Genomic DNA, 23,253 nt, shown 5'->3' with positions numbered 1-23,253 from the left:
TAAAAAAGAAAAAACACAGTTGAGTAAAAACATACATTTCTTAAATGTACTGGATACACATAATTTTTTTTTAATTGTACAATATGTTACACAATATATTTGGTTCATAGTAATGCAATCATACAGTATTTGTCCTTTTGTGTCTGGCTGGCTTCACACACCATAATTTCCTTCAGGTACATCCGTGGTGTCACATACTTTATGACTTCATTTCTTCTTACAGCTACAAGATATTCCATTGTGTGAATGTACCACAGTTTGATTATTCACTCATCTGTTAATGGACACCTAAATTGTTTCCAACTTTAATTGTGAATAACGTTGCTATGAACATGAGTGTGCAGGTGTCTGTTCGCATCACTGCTCTCCGTTCTTCTAGGTATATACCCAGTTGGGGTATTGCAGGGTCACATGGCAAGTCTATATTCAACTTCGTTAGGAACTGCCAAACAGTCCTCCACAGTGGCTGTACCATTCTGCATTCCCATCAACAGTGAGTAAGTGGTCTCTACATCCTCTCCAGCACTTGTACTTCTCTGTCTTTTTAACATTGGCCATTCTGATAGGTGTGAAATGATATCTCATTGTAGTGTTGATTTGCATTTCCCTCATCATTAGTGATGTTGAACATTTTTTCACATTTTTTTTTGACATTTGTATTTCTTCTTCAGATATATGTCTATTCTTTTGCCCCTTTTTAAATTGGGTTGTCTTTTTATTGTTAAATTATAATATCTCTTTATATTAATATATCCTGGATATTAAACCATTATTTGACACGTGATTTCCAAATATTTTCTCCCATTGTGTCGGCTGCCTTTTCATCCCCCTTGTCACAGAACAAAGTCCTGTGAGGTCCAAAAGTGTTTAATTTTGAGGCAGTCCCATTTATCTATTTATTCTTTTATTGCATGTGCTTTGGGTGTAAGGTCCAAGAAACTATCACCTACTACAAGGTCTTGAAGATGTTTCCCTAAATTTTCTTTTAGTAGTTTTACGGTCCCGGCTTTTATGTTTAGGCAAACAATGGTGCAGCCCCACCAGGCCTGGAAGTTCTCCTGGGACACAGCAGACCAAATGTGTGAATTTCCCCTCAGTACCAGCTAGAAGAGAGGGAAATTGCCAGAGTTGGATTTCTCCAGTCCTGTGCCGGCTCCCTGGGCAAATCACGGTGGGGTCCCAGCCAGTCTGGAAGGGCCGGTGGGAACACAGCAGACCAAACTTGTGGCTCAGAAGCTGAGTCAGCCTTAGGCTATGTCCCTCTCTCTCCCCTTTCCTGGGGTGGTGGATCCCTGGAGCACCCTTTGTCTGTAGCCGCAGGTCCAGAGGCCTGAGTATTCTGAAGTGTCTTTAGTGTGAGGGGGATGCTAGCAGCAGCAGTCCCTGGGTTCAACTTATGTTCTGTTATCGCAATTCCCCTCTTTCATCCCTCTCTGGGCAGTGTCCAGCCTTCGCCTCATGTCCTAAACCCTAAACTTTTCCCAGACTGTTTCAGCCTGACCTTTAGCTATTTTTTTGGAGGAGAAGACAGTCCTGTGTCTTTCTAGTCTGCCATCATCCTGGAAGTCTCAAGTCAAGTCTTTAAAACTAAAGCTTTTAAAATTACCAAATATGAATTTCACTGTAGTATGTAGGAAAACACAGAAAAGAAAGTAATCTCACCACTCAAAGATGACAACTTTTAATATATTGGTGTATTTCCTTCATTCCCTCAGTCTCTTGTTGTCCCAAGATAAACTTTTAAAAAAATTTATGCAAGATCACACTGTTTTGCAATATGCTTTTTAAATTTAAAAATACATTTTGAATATTTTTCCATGCTATTAAATATTCTTTACCAAGGCAATTCTCAAGCTTTTGCTTCTCAGAACCCATTTATACTCTTAAAAATCATTGAGGACCCCAAAGAGCTTTTGTTTTTGTGGTCTGTATCAATATTTATAGTGCTAGCAATTAAAGCATAATTTTTATGATTATAAACAGTGAAACCTCATGTGAAATATTAATATTGGTAATATTGCTTATATAAAACTGTTTTTCTTTGAAACTGAACAAATGTATGTTAACATTACAAGATGTTAATAACAGGCAAAAATACAACCAAACTATGGACAGTAGCATGTAGTAATATATTAATAATCTTCTGTATTAGTCAGCCAAAAGGATGCTGATGCAAAATAACAGAAATCTGTTGGCTCTTATGAAGGGTATTTATTTGGGATAGAAGCTTACAGTTACCAAGCCATAAAGTGTAAATTACTTCTCTAATCAAAGTCTATTGCCACGTGTTGGCAAGATGGCTGCCAATGTCTGCCAAGGGTTTAGGCTTCTTGGGTTCTCTTCTTGGGGCTCTGTTTCTCTCGAGGCTCAGCTGCTCTGCTCTCTATACAAGGCCAGCTGTAGGCTATCAGGCAAATGGCTCCATCTCTCTCCCTGGGTCTTCTGCCACATCTAAGGAGCCATCCCTGTTCCTCTATGTTCTTCTCCTATGTGTTCACTTTCCAGGCTCCAGGTTAAAAAAACTCCAACTAACTTTTCTGCCATGTTGTCCCCTACTGACATGGCCCCATCAAGGCCCTAATCATAATTTAATCATGCCCAGAGGTAAAGACCAGTTTATAAACATAATCCAATATTTCTTTTTGGAATTCACCAACCATATCAAACTGATACATCTTCCATTTAGGGTAAAAAAATATATATATATACACACACACACACATACACAAAAGGAAAGAAACTAGACACATCTATACAAAATATAAATACAAGTAACTGGAGAGACAGAAACAGAATCGCAACTATGTACAGCAGGGGACATACAGAGAAACTGACAGGTGATGAGTTTTTTGTTTGTCTGTTTTTAGTTTTTATTTTAATAATTATTATTATTGGATTAATAAAAATGCTCTAATAATGATTGAAGTGATGTATACACAACTATGTGATTATACCAAATACCATTGATTGTACACTTTGGATGGACTGTATGCTTTATTAACATGTATCAATAAAATTGATTTAATATTTTTTAGCTCATTTTAAAGTAACAATAAAAAACTTCACCACATATAGTATTAGTTAGCCTAAAGGGTTCTGATGGAAAGTACCAGAGATCTGTTGTCTTTTATAAAAGGTATCAAAGTGAATAAATAAATAAAATAAGAGGTATTTATTTGGGGTAAAAGCTTATATTAATAGTTACAAGGTCCTAAGGAGTCCAACTCAAGGTACCATAAGAGGTACTTTCTCACCCAAAGTCTGTTGCCACGTGTTGAAGCAAGACAGTAGGCAAGGGTTCAGCTTTCCTCTTCTCTCTTAAGGCTCCATGGATCCAGCTTCTTCTGATCTCAACTGTAGTTTGGCAGAGGGCTCTGCTGCTCTGTTCTCTTCATCTGCAAACTATCAGGCAAATGGCTCACCTCTCTTCCCAGGGCCACAGGATCCTTTTCCATGTCTATGGTGCTCCCTTCTTCTTTTTTCACATATCTGCTTCTGTGAACATCCATATATGTATAGCCCACAAAGTAGGTGGACACTCAAACTGAGTCACCCTAATGACATGGTCAAATCAAAGTCCTAGTCTTAACATGTTTTAATCAAAATCATCTCAGCTGAATCTAGTACCATCAAAGGGTATCATGCCCAGAGGAACAGACCAGTTTACAAACATAATCAAATACCATCTTTAGAATTCATAAATAATATCAAACTGCTACACATGTCAACATTAATAACATTTTATTAAAAAATAACTATTTTCCAAAACAAAACTGTTTAGTGAGAAAAGTGGTATTATTTCACATTCTGCAAATGTTTTAAATGTTGGCTTAATAAAGACCACTGCATTCAATATGCATATATATTGTATTGGTTCAAGTATATTAAGAAAATCTAGCCTCACACAGATATGTAGCTGGAATAGGGAAGAGTATTTTTATAAACTTTTCAGATAATTGGATTTTTTTTTTATACCACACAAAAACTTGACAAGTAATGATTTTATAAGGATTAGTCACAATGTGGAATCTGAAAAAAATATCAATGACTTTTCATACAGTCATGAAAGAATGAAAAGGCATAATGTCTTAGTTATTATAGAAATAATTTGACCTTGCAGATGTTCTAAGAGGAAAACGCATGGTGAGAACCACTATTCTACAACATCTTATTTAAAAATTAACATAATATTCTATTGTATGGATAAAACATAATTTATTTACCCAATACTCTGTTATTGGAAATTTAAATTGTTTCTGTTTTTCAATTATAAAAATGACATCACAAACATCCTTACATAAACATTTTCCTGCACATCTTGTTTTCTCAGAATGACACTTTAGAAAGTAGAATTTGAAAGTCAAAATCAAAGTTATTTCAAGGCTGTTTGTGCATACTGCTAAATATTCCCTCCAGAAAGGCTTATTAAGTTACCTTCATATCAGCAGGGTGTACAAGAGCCTCACATTCTTACCCATACCCTTCTCAACATTGGTTATCATGTGAGCCCTGTCTTGATAACTATTTTTAGAAAATCGGATTGTGACTGAGCTAGCTGTTAGAGAGATGACTCCCTTTATATGAAGTATAATATTTGAGATTTTCTGGAATTTTCTACTTACAAAGTACTTTTCTGATAATTCCACCATAGTGATTATTTACTATTATTTTGTATTGTTATAATTAGTATTTACTATGTGCTGTCTCCTTGACAAGTTTCTTGAGACAGAAACCATGTCTTATAAGCATCATATATGCCACAGTGCTAAGCCCATGGGATAGAGGTGGCATGGGTCAGTAGTGAAAATAACATTTTCCACATCAGAGAGATAAGTTCAAATCCTGGTTTCACTACTTACTAGCTTAGGCAAATTACTTCCCCTTCCTTTCCTGAGCTTGAAGGCCATCCATCATCTGGATTAAATCTGGAAATTCAGTTAAATCTGGAAATGAATATCTACTTCATAAGGCAACTGTGATGAAATATACATAAAATACCTCCTATAATTCTTGGCAAATAATAGATGTGCCCCATGTTTGTTCTCTTCTTTTCCTTTCCAATATTGAATTGACCTGTGAAATCCAAACTTTGACAAGTTACAAACCTGCTTTAATTTACTAATAAGGCTAGAATTAAAACAGAAGGCAACTTTTTAACAATGGTTACCTCTGGAAAGTGTAATTCAAGCAATATTTTTGAATTTTCTAATTATTCTTCCCTATATCACTCATTCATTATTTATCCATTCATTAGTCAATGGCTATGAATATGTACTATGTCTTCCAAAGATAAATTACACACAGTCCCTAAACAAAACAGAAATGTAAAATGGAATCCTTTTTAGAATCAGAAAGCCACTTTCCTGGTCTTGAAACCTGATTCAGAGAAAAATCATTCCTGAAGTTATGCCAGGAGAGCTGTTTTAACGGTATACCTCAGTGTCTGCAGTTCATCATTCCTAGCCCTATTTTGGTTCAAAGCTGACAATTATTGCAGCAGGGTTTTGGGACATTTTAATGTGATACTAAAGTGTATTCAAACACCAGTAAAAATGCTTTTTCACTTTCTGACAACCTGACCCAAGGAAATTAGAGAAAAAGAGACTATTGAGATCAGTCCAGTACAGGGTGAAGCTCACTCTTGGTTTTAAAACAAAGCAAAAATCAAGGACAGTTGTTTGTGCATATGGGAATACACCCCAACTAAGAGTGCAGAGTGAAGAGTGGCAGCTGGCAAAAAGCGTTGCTAGAGATGGAAGCAGAGACCCAAGGAGGTAATGAAGTCAGATGGTACTTATAAATTAAACTGAAGGGGAGGATAAGCTGACACTCATTTATGCTCTACTCTGTACCAGGAAAGTGGGATGTCCTTGTATATTAAGTCTCATTTACCCTCTCATGCACCTGTGAGGCAGGCAGCAACATTTTCTCAGAGGTCAAGTAGCTAGCTCTCCTCAGTATATCTTGGAAAAGTGCTAGTGCTCAGCCTGTAACAGCTCCAGTACAGATTTTAAAAGTCTGGGACTCTGGTTCTTTGAAGTCAAACTGAGACTGATCGAGACCTTTTCACTAATAGCACCAGGATGTTATAAGCTAAAGTTGGTGTTAAGACATTACAGACCTCTCTTCAGGCCTGTAACTCTGTGTTCTAAAGAGTTTAAAATATTTGCAATGGGGAGGTGTGTGGATGGGAAAAGTTCCTTCAGATCTGAAAAAGGTTTATAAAATTTGCTGGTAGTCTGTCGTGATTGAGGACTGATGTCCTATTGATATCCAAAAGACTCCTGATTGGGGAATGGGGGGAGCATCATTTCTGGAAAGGTGGACATGACTCCAATCATGGGGGTTCTATTTGCCTAGCCCTGAGAAAGGGCACATATAGCCAAAGTGTGTAGGAGGAAAAAATTAAAAGCTGTTAGAAATGTTAAGAAGGGAATAAAGCACTTTTGTTTGTAAGGGAAAAAAAAAAACTCCCTAAGAAGTGAGGAGGAGGATGTTGCAATGACAAATACAGGCCATTATATATTTTGTCATAACACACAAAATTGTGCAGGAGAGAGTTTAAACTATAAACTATAATCCACACTTTAGTGGCAATGCTCCGATACCTGTTCATGAATTGTAACCAATGAACCACACTACTGAAGGATGTTATTAATGTGGGTAAGTGTGGGAGGGACAGGGAGTGGGGCATATGGGAATCCCCTACATTTTTCAGTTATCATTTATGTAATCTAGGTATCTTTAAAAAATAAAAAATTTTAAAAATTTAAAAAGACTGGAGTTTAGATACAGATGATATATGTTGAGAGGAGAATTGGTGGAATAAAACTTTGCTGTCCAACATGTAGCCACTAGACACGTATATTATTAAGCACTTGAAAGGTGAATAGTTCAAATTGAGATATAATACATGTGTGAAAACACAACAGATTTAAAAATTCAGTCTCCAAAAATAGTTTATAATATCTCATTAATAATTTATATATTGATTACATATTGAAATGATAACATTTTGATCTATTGGGTTAAATAAAATGTATTATTAAAATTTAAAAAAAAAAAGAAGTGAGGAGGAGCTCACCAATAAAGGCAACCGTGCTGTAGGGAGCAGGAACCAGATTGGAGGAAACAAAACTAATTCAAATCCTGGCTGGGTGGTATATCTGAACCTACATTTTCTAATCTATAAAATGGAAAACAATAGCATTTCACTGGATTGTTTGAAAGTTTAAATGAGAGTGCAAACTTAAGGACAAACTAAATAGTAAAACTGTATTTCTTTTTTTTATTTATTTTTTACTATTTCTCTCTCCTTCCCCCGCCCCCCACCCCCAGTTGTCTGCTCTCTGTGTCCATTTGCTGTATGTTCTTCTGTGACTGCTTCCATCCTTATCAGCAAATACACCTGCGTGGCAGGGTACTCCTTGTGCGCATCAGCATAGTGCATGGGCCAGCTCCACACGGGTCAAGGAGGCCCTGGGTTTGAACTGTGGACCTCCCATGTGATAGGCAGACACCCTATCCATTGGGCCAAATCCGCTTCCCTCTTTTTTAAATTTTCTTTTTTTTAAGGAGGTACTGGGGATTGAACCCAGGGCCTCATACGTGGAAGGCAGATGCTCAACCACTGAGCTACATCTGCTCCCTATTGTATTTTTTGTTTGTATGTTTTGCACTGGAGAGAGGATTGTATTTGCTCATTTGTTTAATGCAGAGAGCCTGGCACTTTCCTACAAATCAGTCAGAGGATATTATATTTATTATCATGTATGAAAACATGCCCTTCTTTACAGTTGTTTATACAAATGTTAAGAACACATACTGTTTCCCTGGCTTGGCTTTTTACCAAAGCTGGTCAAGTCTCCTTCATTTGGTACAGACACGAAAGTTCAAGTCTGAGCCAGTGAAATAACATTCAGAATGCTTGTTAAAACCAATAAATTCTGCTACTCCCATCCTATAGCTTCCGATTGTAAAACTAAAGTGTTGCCAAGTAAGGGTTTGATCAGGGCCTTTAAAAAACTAAATCCCTTACAGAGGAGTATATGGGAACTCTGTACTTTCTGCATGATTTTTCTGTAAATCTACAACTGCTCTAATTAAAAATAAACTTTTAAATAATAAATTTACTAAAAATGAAAAAGATGAGGACAACCAGCAAGATGGTGGCAGAGTAAGGAGTTCCTAGAGTCAGCTTGTGCTACAGGGCAGTTAATAGTCACCCAAAGCTATCTAAAGAACCTATTTGAGGGCTCCAGGAGATCAGAGGAGCATCCTGCAACATCCTTGAAAGAATGGAAAGAGGAGACTGCCCATCTGCACAGAAGATTCATAAGTAGAGCACGCCATTGTGGAGGCCGGTGCCCATCCTCCACTGGCAGCACAAGCAACCTTGGGAGTTATGCTGTGGCTGGAATTAGAAACTCCATTTCCCAAAAACAGGGGAGGAAGAGTTGGGCACCAATTTCAACTACTGATTAGTAAATTTGGTAGGCTAACGTATAATCCTAAAAACAGGTAAAGTTTAAAACTGTCCAAGTCAGAAAGAGGCCAGTAGCAACCATTTTAATTCAGCCTCTGGCATGAGGGGAAGCCAGGCTGATTGAAAATCACAGTGATGGTAGGGACCAGCTTCTTTCCACCCATATCAGATTGCAGCCCTAGCCTAGGCTCCAGTCCCACTTCTGGCAGGGAGAAAGCTGGTGGCATCTGCACCAGCCTCTCCAGGTACTGCAGATAAATTCAGCTGGCACAGACTGAATAGTCTGAAGTCTACCAGGGCAACTGCAGTCATTTTGGACCCACATGGCATAGATTGCTGCCCATACCTGCAGCTCTATCCCCACCTAAACATGGGAAGAAGGAGTATGAAGCTTCATCAATCTCTCAGGGCAACAACAGTGTAGGCCTACATGACTTGGATTATTATTCATGGCTGTGACTCTGTTCCTACCCCTAACAAAGGAAAAAGGTGGGAGAAGCTTCATCGGTCCCTGGGCCAATGTGGGCAGCTTGAGCCTCCATAGCTTACAGCACCAACTACATCCTCAGCTCCTACTACACAACCAGCAAGGGAGAAAGGGCAAGAGCACCCTAAACTAAAGAGAGAAACTGCACCCAGAATAAATATATCTAGTAAGCGAAATGCCAAGACACCACAAAAAACTACAATCTATACCAAGAAACAAGAAGATATGGCCCAGTCAAAGGAATAAGATAAGCCTCCAGATGACATAAAGGAGTTGAGACAACTAATCATAGATGTTCAAACAAATCTCCTTAATAAATTCAATGGAATGGCTGAAGAGATTAAGGATATTAAGAAGACATTGGATAAGCACAAAGAAAAATTTGAAAGCATACACAGAAAAATAGATTCTAACAGGAATGAAAGGTGCAATAAATGAAATTTAAAAATACACTGGAATCATATAGCAGCATATTTGAGGAAGCAGAAGAAAGGACTGGTGAGCTTGAAGACATGGCCTCCAAAAGCAAACACACAAAAGAACAGACGAAGAAAAGAATGGAAAAAATTGAACAAGGTCTCAGAGAACTAAATGACAGCAAGAGATGTACAAACATGTGTGTCATGGATGTTCCAGAAGAAGAGGGGCAGAAGGAATAGCTGAAGAAATAATGGTAGAAAGTTTCCTAACCCTATTGAAGGACACAGATGTCCATGTCCAAGAAGCACACTGTACTCCCATCTGAATAAATCTGAATAGACCAACTCCAAGACACATACTAATCAGAATGTCAAATGTCAAAGACAAAGAGAGTATTCTGAGAGCAGCAAGAGAAAAGTAATGCATAACATATAAGAGACATCCAATAAGATTAAGTGCTGATTTCTCATTAGAAACCAGGGAACAAGAAGACACTGGTATGACATATTTAAGATACTGCAAGAGAAAAACTTCCAGCAAGAATCTTATACCCGGCAAGACTGTCTTTCAAAAATGAGGGTGAGTTTAGAATATTCACAGATAACAGAAACTGAGAAAGTTTATAACAAAGAGACCAGATTTGCAGGAAATACAAAAGGATGTGCTACAGTCTGAAAAGAAAAGACAGGAGAGTCTTGGAAGAGAGTCTAGAAGTGATGATTGTATCAGTAATAGTAACTGAAAGTATCAAAAGAGTGGTAAAAATAAAATGACAGATAAAACAAAAGGTCAAAATGAATGAAATAAGAACTGACTTTATAGCAATAACATTGAATGCTAATGGAGTAAACTCTTCAATCAAAAGACACAGACTGATGAAATGGATAAGTAAATATAAGTTATCTACATGCTGTCTGCAAGACACTCACCTTAGACCCAAGGACACCAATAGATTGAAAATTAAAGCCTGGAAAAAGATATTCCACGCAGGCAGTAACAAAACAACAACAAGAACAAAATGAAAGCCAGAGTTGCTATTCTTATATCAGTTGAAATAGACTTTAAAAGACACTAAAAATGCACAATCTGAGGAGGAAGTCAGGGAAAAAATTATTTTTACAATAGCAACTAAAAGAATCAAATATTTAGGAATAAACTTATCCAAGGATGTAAGGCAATCCTTTTTTAGTATTCAAAAAACTAAAATGAATTATTAAAAGAAATCCTTAGAAAGACCTAAATAATTGGAAGAACATTCCATCCTCATGGACTGGAAGACTAAATATCATTAAGATGTCAATTCTACCCAAACTGATATGCAGATTCAGTGCAATCCCAATAAAAGTTTCACCAGCATTAAAAAAAAAAAAAGGAAAACACAATTATTAGACTTATTTGGAAGGGTAAGGGGTCCCAAATAGCCTTTTTACTTAAAAAGAAAAAGCAAAGTTGGAGGACTGTTACTTCCAGACTTTAAATCATATTACCTAGCTACAGTGATAAAAACATCATGGTACTGGCATAAAGACAGACATGTAGACTAATGGAACTGATGGTTCAGAAACAGACCCTCACGTCTATGGTCAAGTGATTTTTGACAAGCCTGTCAAATCCACCAAGTCCAGGCAGAACAGTCCATTCAAAAAATGGTGCTGGGAGAACTGGATATCCATAGGCAAAACAAAGAAAGAGGATCTCTATCTCACACCTAATATAAAAATTAACTCAAAATGGATCAAAGACCTAAATATAAAAGCAAGAACCATAAAGCTTCTAAAAGAAAATGTAGGAAAACATCTTTAAGACCTTTTGGTCAAGACCTGGTAGGTGGTGGATTCTTAAAGGAGATAAGAGGAGGACCTGAGATGGACCTCTGATGTTTAATGTATGTAGAAGTTTTAATGAACTTTACTGTAAAAGTGTGGAAATGTATAGAGGTGATGGTAGCACATGATAGTAACAGCTGGTTTATAAATGGGAATGTGGCTAGAAAGGGTAGTGTAGGGATGTAAATGTCAACTGAAAGAAAGCTATAGAATAATCTAGGAACTGAAGAACACAGTAAACCCAGAGGTGGATGAGAATTGTGGTTGATGGTACAGATGCAAGAGTGTCCTTTGTGAGCTAAAGCAGACGTATATCGCTATTGCAATATGGTGGGAATGTGGAGAAGCAAGGGGAAAATAGAACTGAAGTGACCTATGGACTGTGGTTAATAGTAATACTGTAATATTCATGCATCTATGCCAAAGATATACTGTGTTGATAATGGAGGAGTATGGAAAAAGTGTGCAAAATGTATACTATGGATCATGGTTAGTGGTAATAGTTTGATGGTATTCTCATAATCTGTAATAAATATTCCACCATGGAGTGGTGTGTTGATGGAAGGATGTTGTGTAGGAATTCTGCACATGTGCATGATTGTTTTGTAAGTTCACAACTTCTGTAATTAAAATATATTAGAAAATAACAACAGGGTGTGTTGAAGGAAAAATACACCAAATGTAAGATATGGACTATAGTTAGTAAGATTTTGATGATATTCTTTCATAATTTGTCACTAATGTCTTATTACAATGCAAGGTGTTGGCAGTGGGCTGATATATGGGACCCTGTATGATTTTATGCATGCTTGCTTTGTTAAGTTCACAACTTTTACTATACACTAATTGTTTATGTTCATGTATGAATGATATAAAATATAATAATAATAGTGTGGGTTGGGGGAAAAGTACACCAAATGTAAGATACTTTGGTTAATAGTAATATTTTGAGGATGCTCTTTCATCATTTGTTAAAAATGTTTCACAACAATGCAAGTTATTGGTGGTAGGGTGAGATATGAGAGCCCTGTATGATGTTATGCATGTTTGTTTTGCAAGTTCACAATTTTATTATACACTTTTTGCTTAGTATGTTTATGTATGAGTGATATACTCATAAATATAATATACTCAATAAATTTTTTAAATGAAAAAGATGATTGCACAACTATGGGACTATACCAAATACCATAGATTGTACACTTTGGATAAACTGTATGCTTTATTAATATGTGCCAAAAAATTGATTCGTTAAATAAATATGTAAGAAAACCCCCTTCAAGCTAGCTTAAATATAGGGTGATTTATCTTAAGGAAATAAAGATTTCTCATGGAATTCAAGAACAGGTGTAGCCAAGTCTGAAGGGAATGGGTAATAAATCCACAGAAGTCAAGGAGCACCTCTCACTGCCTCTCTCTGATGATGTGTCAATGTGGCTCTAGTTTCTGCTTCTCTCTGTAAGTAGCTTCAGGTTTGTCTCTCTCTCTCTGCACAGCACATCTTCCTGTTTTGTTTGTACATGGCTCAACCTGGCTGTCCCACAAATGGCATCCTTAGTCTCATAGTTCACAGAATTGTCTTGGATTTCCTAGTTTTTCTTTGTAACGGTCATTTTTCCCAAGGAGATTAAGGGATAAATCAAGAACAGGGAGAGGCTCCTGGCTTTCAGAAAACGTGTTTTATTGTTTCTCCCTCTTCTAATCTCGCTATCCTAGAGATGGGAAGAGCATTCATCCTCTAGCTGTTGGCTTGATTTGCTCTGATAAAGGATGGAGTGCCTCCTGGGTAGTAGGATAGAGTCAAACAACTTTCTCACCCCTAGACCATGGTTGGACAATGGGTGTTCCTCACACAATTGTGGGTACTCCATTTGGGGTGGGGTGTTTCAAAATTTTAGAAACTCATTTGCATGTGATCTTGTATTCAGACTTATGGTAGGGTCCCACTCTTTCCCTGTGTATGAGGCTCCTCCCCACCCATCTTCTATACTATAGGCTCCATGCCTTGACAAATAGCTCCCACTTAATATTACATATCATTATTTTCTTAATACCATCACAGGAACCAAAACCTGCTCAGCATTTTTAGCAAATGGTTTTCTTTACCACATCTTGGATAGTTAACAGATGTAGATTTAGCAATTCTTTTGGTTAATGAGTTATACATATCTTTTTGGCTAACTATAATTATTAAGCATAAAAATCCATACTCTATGACAAAGTATTATAGATATTAAAAATTGGGTAGATATCCAAAAAGTTGAGTCCTGTCCCCCAAACCCTTCTCTTCTAAAACTAACTAAATAGAATTTGTGCCTCCATTTCCAAGTTACTGGGGAAGAGAACCTGACATTACTTGAGGCTCATTTTTCCCCTTGGCCAGAGTTGTATATAGATCTCTAGTAGCTCACTCTGTGGGTTGTAGCACAATTCTCCAAAGGAAGACTGGCCTGGACATTTAACTAAAAGGTCTAGAAAGCAATTAGCTTTTTGCTAATAGCAAGCAGATAGTTAAGAGGTTCTAGTAGAGATTTGAGACCCCAGAACAGTGGTATACCTGGGTACATAAGACAGGTCAGGCCTAAGTTAAAGACTTATTTAACTGTAAAATGGAACTTCAATGCTAGAATAAACAGTGGTAGTCAGATTCAGCTGATATTTAATGGGAAATAGTACTTTAGCCTCATATGATTATATTTATTTATTTGTTCATTGTTCTATATTGTATTTTAAATTAATTTCCTTAGGGAAATTTTAACTAATTGATTTGTTCCATTGTTTAAATAAGGTATTGTGTATCCATAGAAGAAGTAAAACCTAGTGTAGCATGTGTTACAAGTTCTGAGGATCGGGTAGCACATGAGGAAAGTCTAGTCTATTGTCACATGCTACTCTAGTAGATATCTGACATCCTTTTGTCAGCAAATGACTCCTCTTTCCATTTGGTGAATTCACCACCTTGTGGTGCTGGTGGGAGGCAGAGGCCACAATGCCAGATACTCTCCCAGTGATGACCTTGACACCCATTCAAAAAGCACTTGAGACCTAGTGATGACAGAAAAACGGTGAGCTCCTTACTCTCTCTGGTGATAGCAGAGACTGCAATTCCTGCAATACTTATTTGCTGGTACAGAAGTGCCAATAGTTCAGATTGTGACATCTAATGTCTACTAGCAATGGCAATAGTTTCTCCATAAGACCACTTTTGAAAAAAATAGCTTTATTGAGATTTAATTCACTTACCATAAAATCCATGCATTTGGGAAGTGGATGTGGTTCAACAAATAGAGCACCCACCTACCATATAGGAGGTCCAAGGGTTCAATACCCAGGGTTTCCTGGCTCGTGTGGTGAGCTGGCCCATGCACAGTGCTGTTGCATGCAAGGAGTGCTGGCCCACGCAGGGATACCCCCCAAAAGGGTGCCCCCCGGGCAAGGAGTGGCCCCTGTGCAAGGAGAGCCGCCCCATGTGAAACCGCAGCCCACCCAGGAGTGGTGCCACATATACCAAGAGGTGATGCAACAAGATGATGCAGCAAAAAGAGACACAGATCCCCAGTGCCACCTGATGAGAGTACAAGCAGACACAGAAATAAATAAATCTTTAAAAAAATAATAATCCACCCATTTAAGGTATAAAATTCCGTGGTTTTTATTATTATTTTTTTGGCTTTTATTATATCCACAGAGTTGTGCGACCTTTGCCACAATCAATTTTAGAACATTTTCATCCCTACCAAAAGGAATCCCATCTCCTTAACTGTCACTCCTCAATCCACCTCTGACCCCCTGGCCCTAGGCAACCACTACTCTATTTTCTGTCCCTATGAATTTGCCTATTCTGGGCATTTCATATAATGGAATCATGGAATATGTGATCTTCTGTGTATGACTTCTTTCACTTAGTGTAACATTTTTAAGGTTGTAGCATGTACTGGTACTTCATTTTTTATAGCTGAATAGCAGTTCACTGTATGGCTATACCACGTTTTATTCACCTATGCATCAAGTTTATGGACATTTGGCTTTCTTCAACTTTTTATTATTATGAATAATTTTGCTATGAACATTCATGTACAAGGTTTTGAGTCCACATATGTTTTTATTTCTCTTGATTATACACGTATAAGTTGAACTGGCAGGTCAAATGGTAATTCTATGCTTAACCATTTGAGGAATTGCCAGGCTGTTTTCTGCACCATTTTACATTTCCACCAACAGTTTATGAGGGTTTCAATTTCTTCACATCCATTTCAACACTTGCTATCTCTTTTTAATTATAGCCATTCTAGTGGGTATGAAGTGGTATCTCATTGTGATTTTGATTTGCATTTCCTAGATGGCTAATGATGTTGAGAATCTTTTCATGTGCTTATTGGCCATTTGTGTGTCTTCTATGGAGAACTGTCTATTCAGAATCTGCTCATTTTTAAAAATTTGGTTATTTATATTTTTATTGTTAAGTCACAATAGTTTATAAGATCACTTTAATAATATCTTTTATTTAATGCAAATTTATCCAAAATATCATTGCAACATGTAATCAATATAAAACACTCGTTTGTTTGTTTGCTTTTATTAGAGAAGTTACTGGTAAAAATACGATACACTTCATGAATTTGCATGTCACCCTCATGCAGGGGCCCTGCTAATCCTCTATGTATCATTCCAATTTCAGTATATATGCTGTTTAAGTGAGCACTACCAGATCATTTTTGAGACATGGTTTTACAAATTGTTCCTGACTTCTTAAAGCTAGTTCCCCATCTTTCCCATGATTCTATGAGCTACCAACATCCTTTGAATAAAGTCATTTTCTGCTTAAATTGGTCACAGCTTCTGCTGCAACCCAGACTTCTGATTGACACAGACCCTGGAACTCAAGGCCCAGCATCCTTCACCTAGAGAAAGTAACTTACATAAGGCTCAATAGGCAAATTGAACCTGTTCCTCGACAGTGTTGTTATTAAAGCCTGGGTTTCTGAATTCATGGTTCTACACTGTTAAACTATGTAAATTCAGTCCAAAGGGGTTTATGAATTGATAAGTAGAAACTTTAGCAGATTGAGCTACAATATGAACTAGAACAGAGAAAACAGAAAGAAAAATCTAAGAAATGGTTGCCATTTCTTGCTACTTTCTCTAGGACAAAGTAGGCCACAGATCTTTGTAAGTGTTTCAGTTGATAAGGCCCAGATTATCTGATGCTATCTGCCTTCTCTCTGCCTTGGTGCTGTAGTCACAGAGACTGCACTAACCTGCATCTCCCTGCCAACCTAAGTTGGTGACCAAAGACTCCACTAGGACTTTCTTCCAAGGGGGCAAGTTTGTAATTCTATCAGAGAAACCCAATTACACATTTGGTTACTAAACAATTTTAATTCACATGTAAATACGGCTAACATTGTATATGCTTCCTCCCTTTCTCCCTTTTTGTGTCTTCGATTCTCCAAGCTGTCAGGAAAGTGTGTCACCTCTACAACTGAGGAATCCTTCCGTTAGTGATCTGAGGTCCAGACTTTAGAGAAAGTTGGATTCTGCAGTTTCCTAGATGTCAGAAATCTATGCAGGATGATATCCTTAGCTCACTCCTTGAGCAGGAAAGACTGAGGCACAACTTAGCACCAGCATGCTTTCAGTGCCCTCTCACATTCTAATACCCACTTTCCCCTTTCTGGTGTTCAATTCTCCCAGGAGAGTATCCTAGATTCTGTATTTGAAGGGACTGTCTAAAAGAGAATCAAATCTAAAACAGATGCTGATAGACTATAAAGCCTTCAGGTTACTAATCTCTAATCTCCCTATTGACTTGTATTTTATCAAATTGAATGGCAATGTCTCATTCCCCATCTAAAAACAGGTTGATTTGTTATGAAGGTGATGACATGACTGGTTTTGAGCAGAACAAAAGAAACATGAGATCCTAAGGACGGCATGTTTAATAGTGAGATCCAACTATTTATTCATTGAACAACGATTTCTTAAGCACCTTTTATGTGCCAGACACTATATCCTAGATGCTAGGGATGCAGGAGAGAAGGGAAACAAGGTCCCTACCTTCATGGAGCTTATATACTCTAGTGTTTAGTGATAAACAAGAAATAAACAAAAAATTAAAAGTTAATGATAGGTGCTACAAAGAGAATGAAGCAGGTAATGTGATAGTGAAATATGCAGCACAGAACAACCCTTTAAGCAGGCAGTTGAGGAAAGTCTCTTCAAGAAAGTGACGGGTACCGTGAAGCCTGAATAGAGGATGTGGGGACGAAATATTCCAGGGAAAGAAAATATTAAGTTCAAAGGTCTGAACGCAGGGAAAGGCTTCGTCTTTTGGAGGTTCAGAAAGAAGTCAGTGTGGCTGCAATGTAGTGAACATGGCAGAAAATGGTGTGAGGTGAGCTGAGAGAGGTCAGATTAGGAGCCAAATAAGGGTGGGCCTTGAAATCTATGGTAAAGTGCACAGAGTAAGTAGCAGAGCCAGGAAATAAGCAAGGACTTTTCAATCCTATTGGGTGTTTCTAATGTAGTATAACCTGGTTTATACCCCCAAAACTCTAAGAGCCGAAGACAACATTCACTCTCTTCTCCTTATACCCTTTTGAAAAAAAATGCATACTAGGGGAAGCAGCTGTGCCTCAATCAGTTGGGCTCCTGTCTACCATATGGGAGGCCCTGGGTTCGCGTCCTGGGGCCCCCTTGTGAAGGCAGGCTCGCCCGCACCCTGTGGAGCATCACCTGGCCTGCAGGTGCCACAGAGAGCCAACTCAGCAAGGTGACGCAACAAAAAAGGGAGACAAGCAAAAACACAGAATAGCGTGCAGCAAATGGACACAGAGCAGATAGCAAGCAAGTCACAAAGGAGGAGGGGAAATTTAAAAAAAGAACTTCTCATTAAAAAAAAAACATACTAGATGTGAAAACCTCAAAGTCAGCAGACTTCTGGGGAAGACAGTGGAGTAGAGAGCTCCAGGACTCAGGCCTTCTACCCAAACAGCCAGGAACTGTCTGAAGCAACTATTTTGAAACTCCAGAGGCCAGAAAAAAACACTGTACAGCATCCAAAGAAGACCTGGAGGAAAAGACTGATAAATTATAGTAAAGAACTGAAAATTGCTCTCTTCATGTCGTCTACTGATGCCCATCCCCCAGTCTCATGGCAGGTCTATGCAGGGTCCAGTCCCCGGCTAGCTGCTGCTAATGGAAAGAGACATAAAAATCCTTTTCCCCAAGAACAGTGGTGGGCAAGGCCGATCACTGATATGGTTGGTTGGTTTGTTTGTTTTTGAGGTACTGGGGCCAGGGATTGAACCCTGGACTTCGCAGGCAACCACTGAGCCAAATGGCTTTTGATTAGAAAATTCAAATCAGTGCCCAGCTCTGAGAGCAGCTATTGTTTCAGCCCTAACCTGGACAAAGGCTGCAACAGCCACTGTGTCAACTTTCCCTGGACAGGGTCAGAGGCAGTGAAGATTTAAAAATATAGGACTTCCTCAGGGCTGCAGGAGAAAGTTTGCTGAAGGGGTGCACTTACTAGGAAGGTCAGGAAATGCAGCTTTGGGGAATCATTGGAGAAGTTTTTGGTGCCATTTCTGACCCCCTCCACAGGGCACACTGGAGTCAGTTGGTGCCCCCTTCATGAATCCCTGGCCCTGTTTTGACTGGGAAAAGTCCTCCTTGGGGTGACTCTCCTCCCAGAATTTGTCCTTCAGGCAAAAGCAGCATGAAATGAGTATAAAAAATCTACAGAGGTGGGCAGTCTGGGATAAAGGCATACTGGCTTCAGATACCCAGGGAAAGGAAGTTTGTCTCCTGGGAAACCAAGGGGTCAAATTCCTATAAACACTGGAATTCCAAAACAACTAACAAGCAAATGCCCAGAATAAGGCAGAGGCCCAGGAAGGCAGGGAAAACCTACCCAGTGCATTCACCTTGGCAGACCCTCCTGAGAGGAGGGATGAAGCTTGAGAATATCTCTGTCTTAACACCAGCTGGTTACAAAACCAGGAAATTAGACAGCCCAGGGAGTAAATCCCAGTGTTAATATTTTAAACTATTAAAATGTATAGTGTGTAATAAGAGTACAAGACAAACAAAGAAATAAGAAATGATGGTCCATCCAAATTAAGAGGATGAAAATAAAGAAAACACCAATGAAGAAGACCAGAATGTGGATATACCAAATAAAGCCCTTTAAAAAATGATCTTAAAAATGCTTAAGGAGATGAAGTATAGAGAAAGAACCAAAGGATATCAGGAAAACAAAGAATGAACAATATGAGAGCCTAAGTAAAAACATAGAAATTTTAAAAGGGAACCAAACAGAATTACTGGAGTTGAAGACCAGAATAACTGAAATGAAAAATGCCCAGGAGGGTTTCAATAGCAGATTAGAGCTGGCAGAAGAAAGAATCAGTGAAACTGAGTTCAAGACTTGAAATGAGACAGGCTTAGGAGCAGAAAGAAAAAAAAGATATATTAAAAGGGAACCCAGTCTATGAAAGCTGTGAGAAATCATTAAGCACACTAATATATGCATTATAGGAGTTCCAGAAGAAGAAGAAAAAGAGAAAGGGGCAGAAAAAATAGTCAATGAAATAATAACAAAGAACTTCCCAAACTTGGCAAAAGGTGGGAATATGCACACTCAAGAAGTTCAGAGAACACCTAACAGGATAAACATGAAGAAAAATATACCCCTTCACAAAAAGAAAAAGAAAAAGAAAAAATATATAAATACAAAAAAAAAAAAAATACACCCCTTCATATATTGACTACACTATCAAAAGGAAAGGACAAGGAGAGAGTTCCCAAAACTGCAAGAGAAAAGCAAAGTGTTAAATACAAGAGAGTCCCAATAAGTTTGACTGCTGATATCTTATCAGAAACCATGGAGATGAGAAGGCAGTGAGTTGAAATACTTAAAGTGCTGAAGGAAAACAACTGCCAGTCAAAAATTTTATATCAGGTGAGATTCACTTTCAAAAATGGGGGAGAGATTAAGACATTCTCAGATAAACAAAAGCTGAGGGATTACATCACCAATAAACCTGTCCTATAAGCAATGCTAAAAGGAATTCTTCAGACTAAAACAAAAGGACACTAGACAGTGGTTCAAAGAAGCATAAAGACCTATGTTAAGGTAACCATTTGCATAATGGTAAATGCCAGTATTATTGTGGTGTATTGTTTGGTAAGAAACTTCACTTCTTACTTCCCACAGGTGCTAAAATGCAAATGCATAAAAAGCAATGATAAACGTAGGTTTTTGGATATACAATGTACAACAAAATAAGTGGTAACAATACCAAAAAAATGGTGGGGAAATGGAAGGGGTATAGGAAAAGTATATGTACATACTACTGAAGTTAAGTTGGTATCAAACCAAATATAATTGTCATATATTTAGGATGTTAAATTTAACCCTACGGTAACCACAAGAAAAATAGATGAAAATTGTGTGAAAAGGATAATGCCTTCAATGTGGTACATACAACACAAGAAAGCAAATAAATATAAAAGTAGGCTTTACATGTCTGCCTCCCAAGGCCCATGAATGCTATTTTTAAGGTACCCTCCCCTCGTGGTTTCCTGGGACTGACTGCTGGGGTCCAGCTCTTGGGGACAAAGGAGGGTGGGGGGATCGAACCAACCAACGAAAACGGAACCTAAAGCCCTAGAATTATTCTTTACATTTTTCAGAATTTTTTGCCTGCTACAGAGACAGAGAGGAGACCAGCCCAAGCCCTCACCCCAGCTCCTCCACAGTTCTGAGTCTGGTTCGGCATCTTCCACACCATACTCCGAGCCCTTCTTGGCCAGAGCAAGGTGGCCCACTGAGGGTGAGCCTCATGTGCTCCTTCCCTGCTCCTGCCCTGCCCACCTCTCTCTGGACTTTACCTAAGGCCTCTTTCTCTGATAAATAAAGTTCTCACCATTTTACTAGAGGGAAAAAAAAATAGGCTTTAACAGAAGTGAGGGACAAAAAAGGTACAAGACTTAGAAAGGCTAAATAGCAAAATGGCAGAGGAAAGAACTGTATTATTAGTAGTGACTTTAAATGTTAATGGATTAAACATTCCAGTCAAAAGACAGAAATTACCAGAATGGAAAAAAAAAAGTGTGACCCAACTATACACAATTTGCAAGAGACTCACCTTAAAGTCAAGGATACAAGTAGAATGATGGTGAAAGGATGGGAAAAAAATATGCCATGCAAGTAGTTATCAAAAGAAAGCTGGGGTGTCTATAGGAATACAGGATAAAATAGATTTTTCAGTCAAAAACAGTTATGAGGGACAAAAATGGTCATTACCTATTGATAAAGGTGGCAATTCAACAGAAAGTTGTAACAATTACAAATATATATGCACCTAACATCAGAGCCCCAAAATACAATACATGAAGCAAATACTAACACAATTGAAGGGAGAAATTGACAGTTCTATATTAATAGTTGGAGCCTTTAACACACCACGATCAATAATGGATAGACTCTCTAGTCAGAAAGTAAATAAGGAAGTATAGGACTTGAAGGATACACAAACCAACTAGACTTAATAGACATATATAGAACACTGCACCCAATGAAAACAGAATTAACATTCTTAAGTGCACATAAACATTCTCCAAGATAAACCGTATGTTCAGTCACAAGTTTCAATAAATTCAAAACTATTGAAATCATACAATGTCTATTCTCTGAACACAATGGAATGAAGCTGGAAATCAATACCAGAGGGAGAAAGGGGGAATTCACAAACGTGGAAATTAAACAACCAATGGGTTAAAGAGGAAATCAGAAGCAAAATTAAGAAATATATTGAGGTGAATGAAAATGAAAATACAACATACCAAAATGCAGCAAAGGCAGTGCTTAGAGGGAAATTTATGCTTAGACTGAAAATGAAGAAAGACTTCAAATCAGAGACCTAACCTCAAAACTGGAAGAACTATAAGAAGGAGAGTGGCATTGGTGTGGAGAAAGTGGCCATGGTGGCTGCTGGGGGTGGGGAATGGGAGGAAGAGATGAGATGTGGAGGTGTTTTCGGGACTTGGAGTTGTCCTGGGGGGTGCTGCAAGGACAATTACCGGACATTGTATGTCCTCCCATGGCCCTCTGCATGGAACATGGGAGAGTGTGGGCTATGATGTGGACCATTGACCATGAGGTACAGCGGCTCAGAGATGTATTCACCAAATGCAATGAATGTCTCATGATGATGGAGGAGATTGTTGCTATGGGGGGAGGAGTGGGGTGAGGGGGGTGGGGGGTATATGGGGACCTCATATTTTCTGAATGTAATAAAAAAACAAAAAAAAATTAGATAACAAAAAAAAAAAAAGGAGGAAAGCAAACTAAACCCAAAGCAAGCAGAAGATAGCAAGTAACAAAGATTAGAATGGACATAAATGACAAAGAAAACAAAACAAAACAAAAACAATAGAAAGAATCAACAAAATCAAATGTTGGTTCTTAGAAGTGACTGATAAAATTGACAAACCTTTAGCTAGACTAACAAAGAAAAAAAGAGAGAAGATGCAAATAAATAACATCAGAAATGGAGGGGGTATGTTACTACAGAACCCACAGAAATTAAAAAAAGGATCATAAGAGGATACTATGAACAACTGCATGCCAACAATTAGGCAACCTAGATTAAATAGACAAATTCCTAGAAACACATGAACAACCTACACTGACTTTGGAAGAAATAGAAGATCTCAACAGATAAATCACAAGTAAAGAGAATTATTCATCAAGACCTTCCAAAAAAGAAAAGCCCAGGACCAGATGGCTTCACAGGGGAATTCTAACAATCACTACAAGAGTAATTAACACCAATCCTGCTCAACTCTTACAAAAGGAGGGAGAAGGGATCACTCCCTAACTCATTCTCCAAATCTAAAACCACTCTCATACCAAAGCCAGATAAAGATACCACAAGAAAAGAAAACTACAGACCAATATCTTTTAGGAATATAGGTGCAAAAAACCTCAACAAAATACTAGCAAACAAAATCCAACAGCATTTTTT

The 23,253-nt window shown here is 38.1% G+C and overlaps 1 protein-coding gene and 2 non-coding genes across 3 annotated transcripts in view; all 3 read right to left on the bottom strand.

Annotated features, from left to right (window-relative positions):
* CMYA5 (cardiomyopathy associated 5) overlaps positions 1-23,253 on the bottom strand; it is a 112,451-nt gene that overhangs the window by 73,213 nt on the left and 15,985 nt on the right. The gene's annotated exons all lie outside the window — the stretch shown is intronic.
* TRNAG-UCC (transfer RNA glycine (anticodon UCC)) lies at positions 7,574-7,648 on the bottom strand. Its single transcript has one exon. It is a non-coding gene; the product is annotated as a tRNA-Gly (tRNA).
* LOC111763562 (U6 spliceosomal RNA) lies at positions 15,814-15,920 on the bottom strand. Its single transcript, XR_002796409.1, has one exon. It is a non-coding gene; the product is annotated as a U6 spliceosomal RNA (small nuclear RNA).

This window comes from Dasypus novemcinctus, chromosome 2 (assembly GCF_030445035.2).
Source record: "Dasypus novemcinctus isolate mDasNov1 chromosome 2, mDasNov1.1.hap2, whole genome shotgun sequence".
Classification (NCBI taxonomy): Eukaryota; Metazoa; Chordata; class Mammalia; order Cingulata; family Dasypodidae; genus Dasypus; species Dasypus novemcinctus.
The sequence above is the reverse complement of the archived record's forward strand: the minus strand, read 5'-3'. Positions and strand labels throughout refer to the sequence as shown.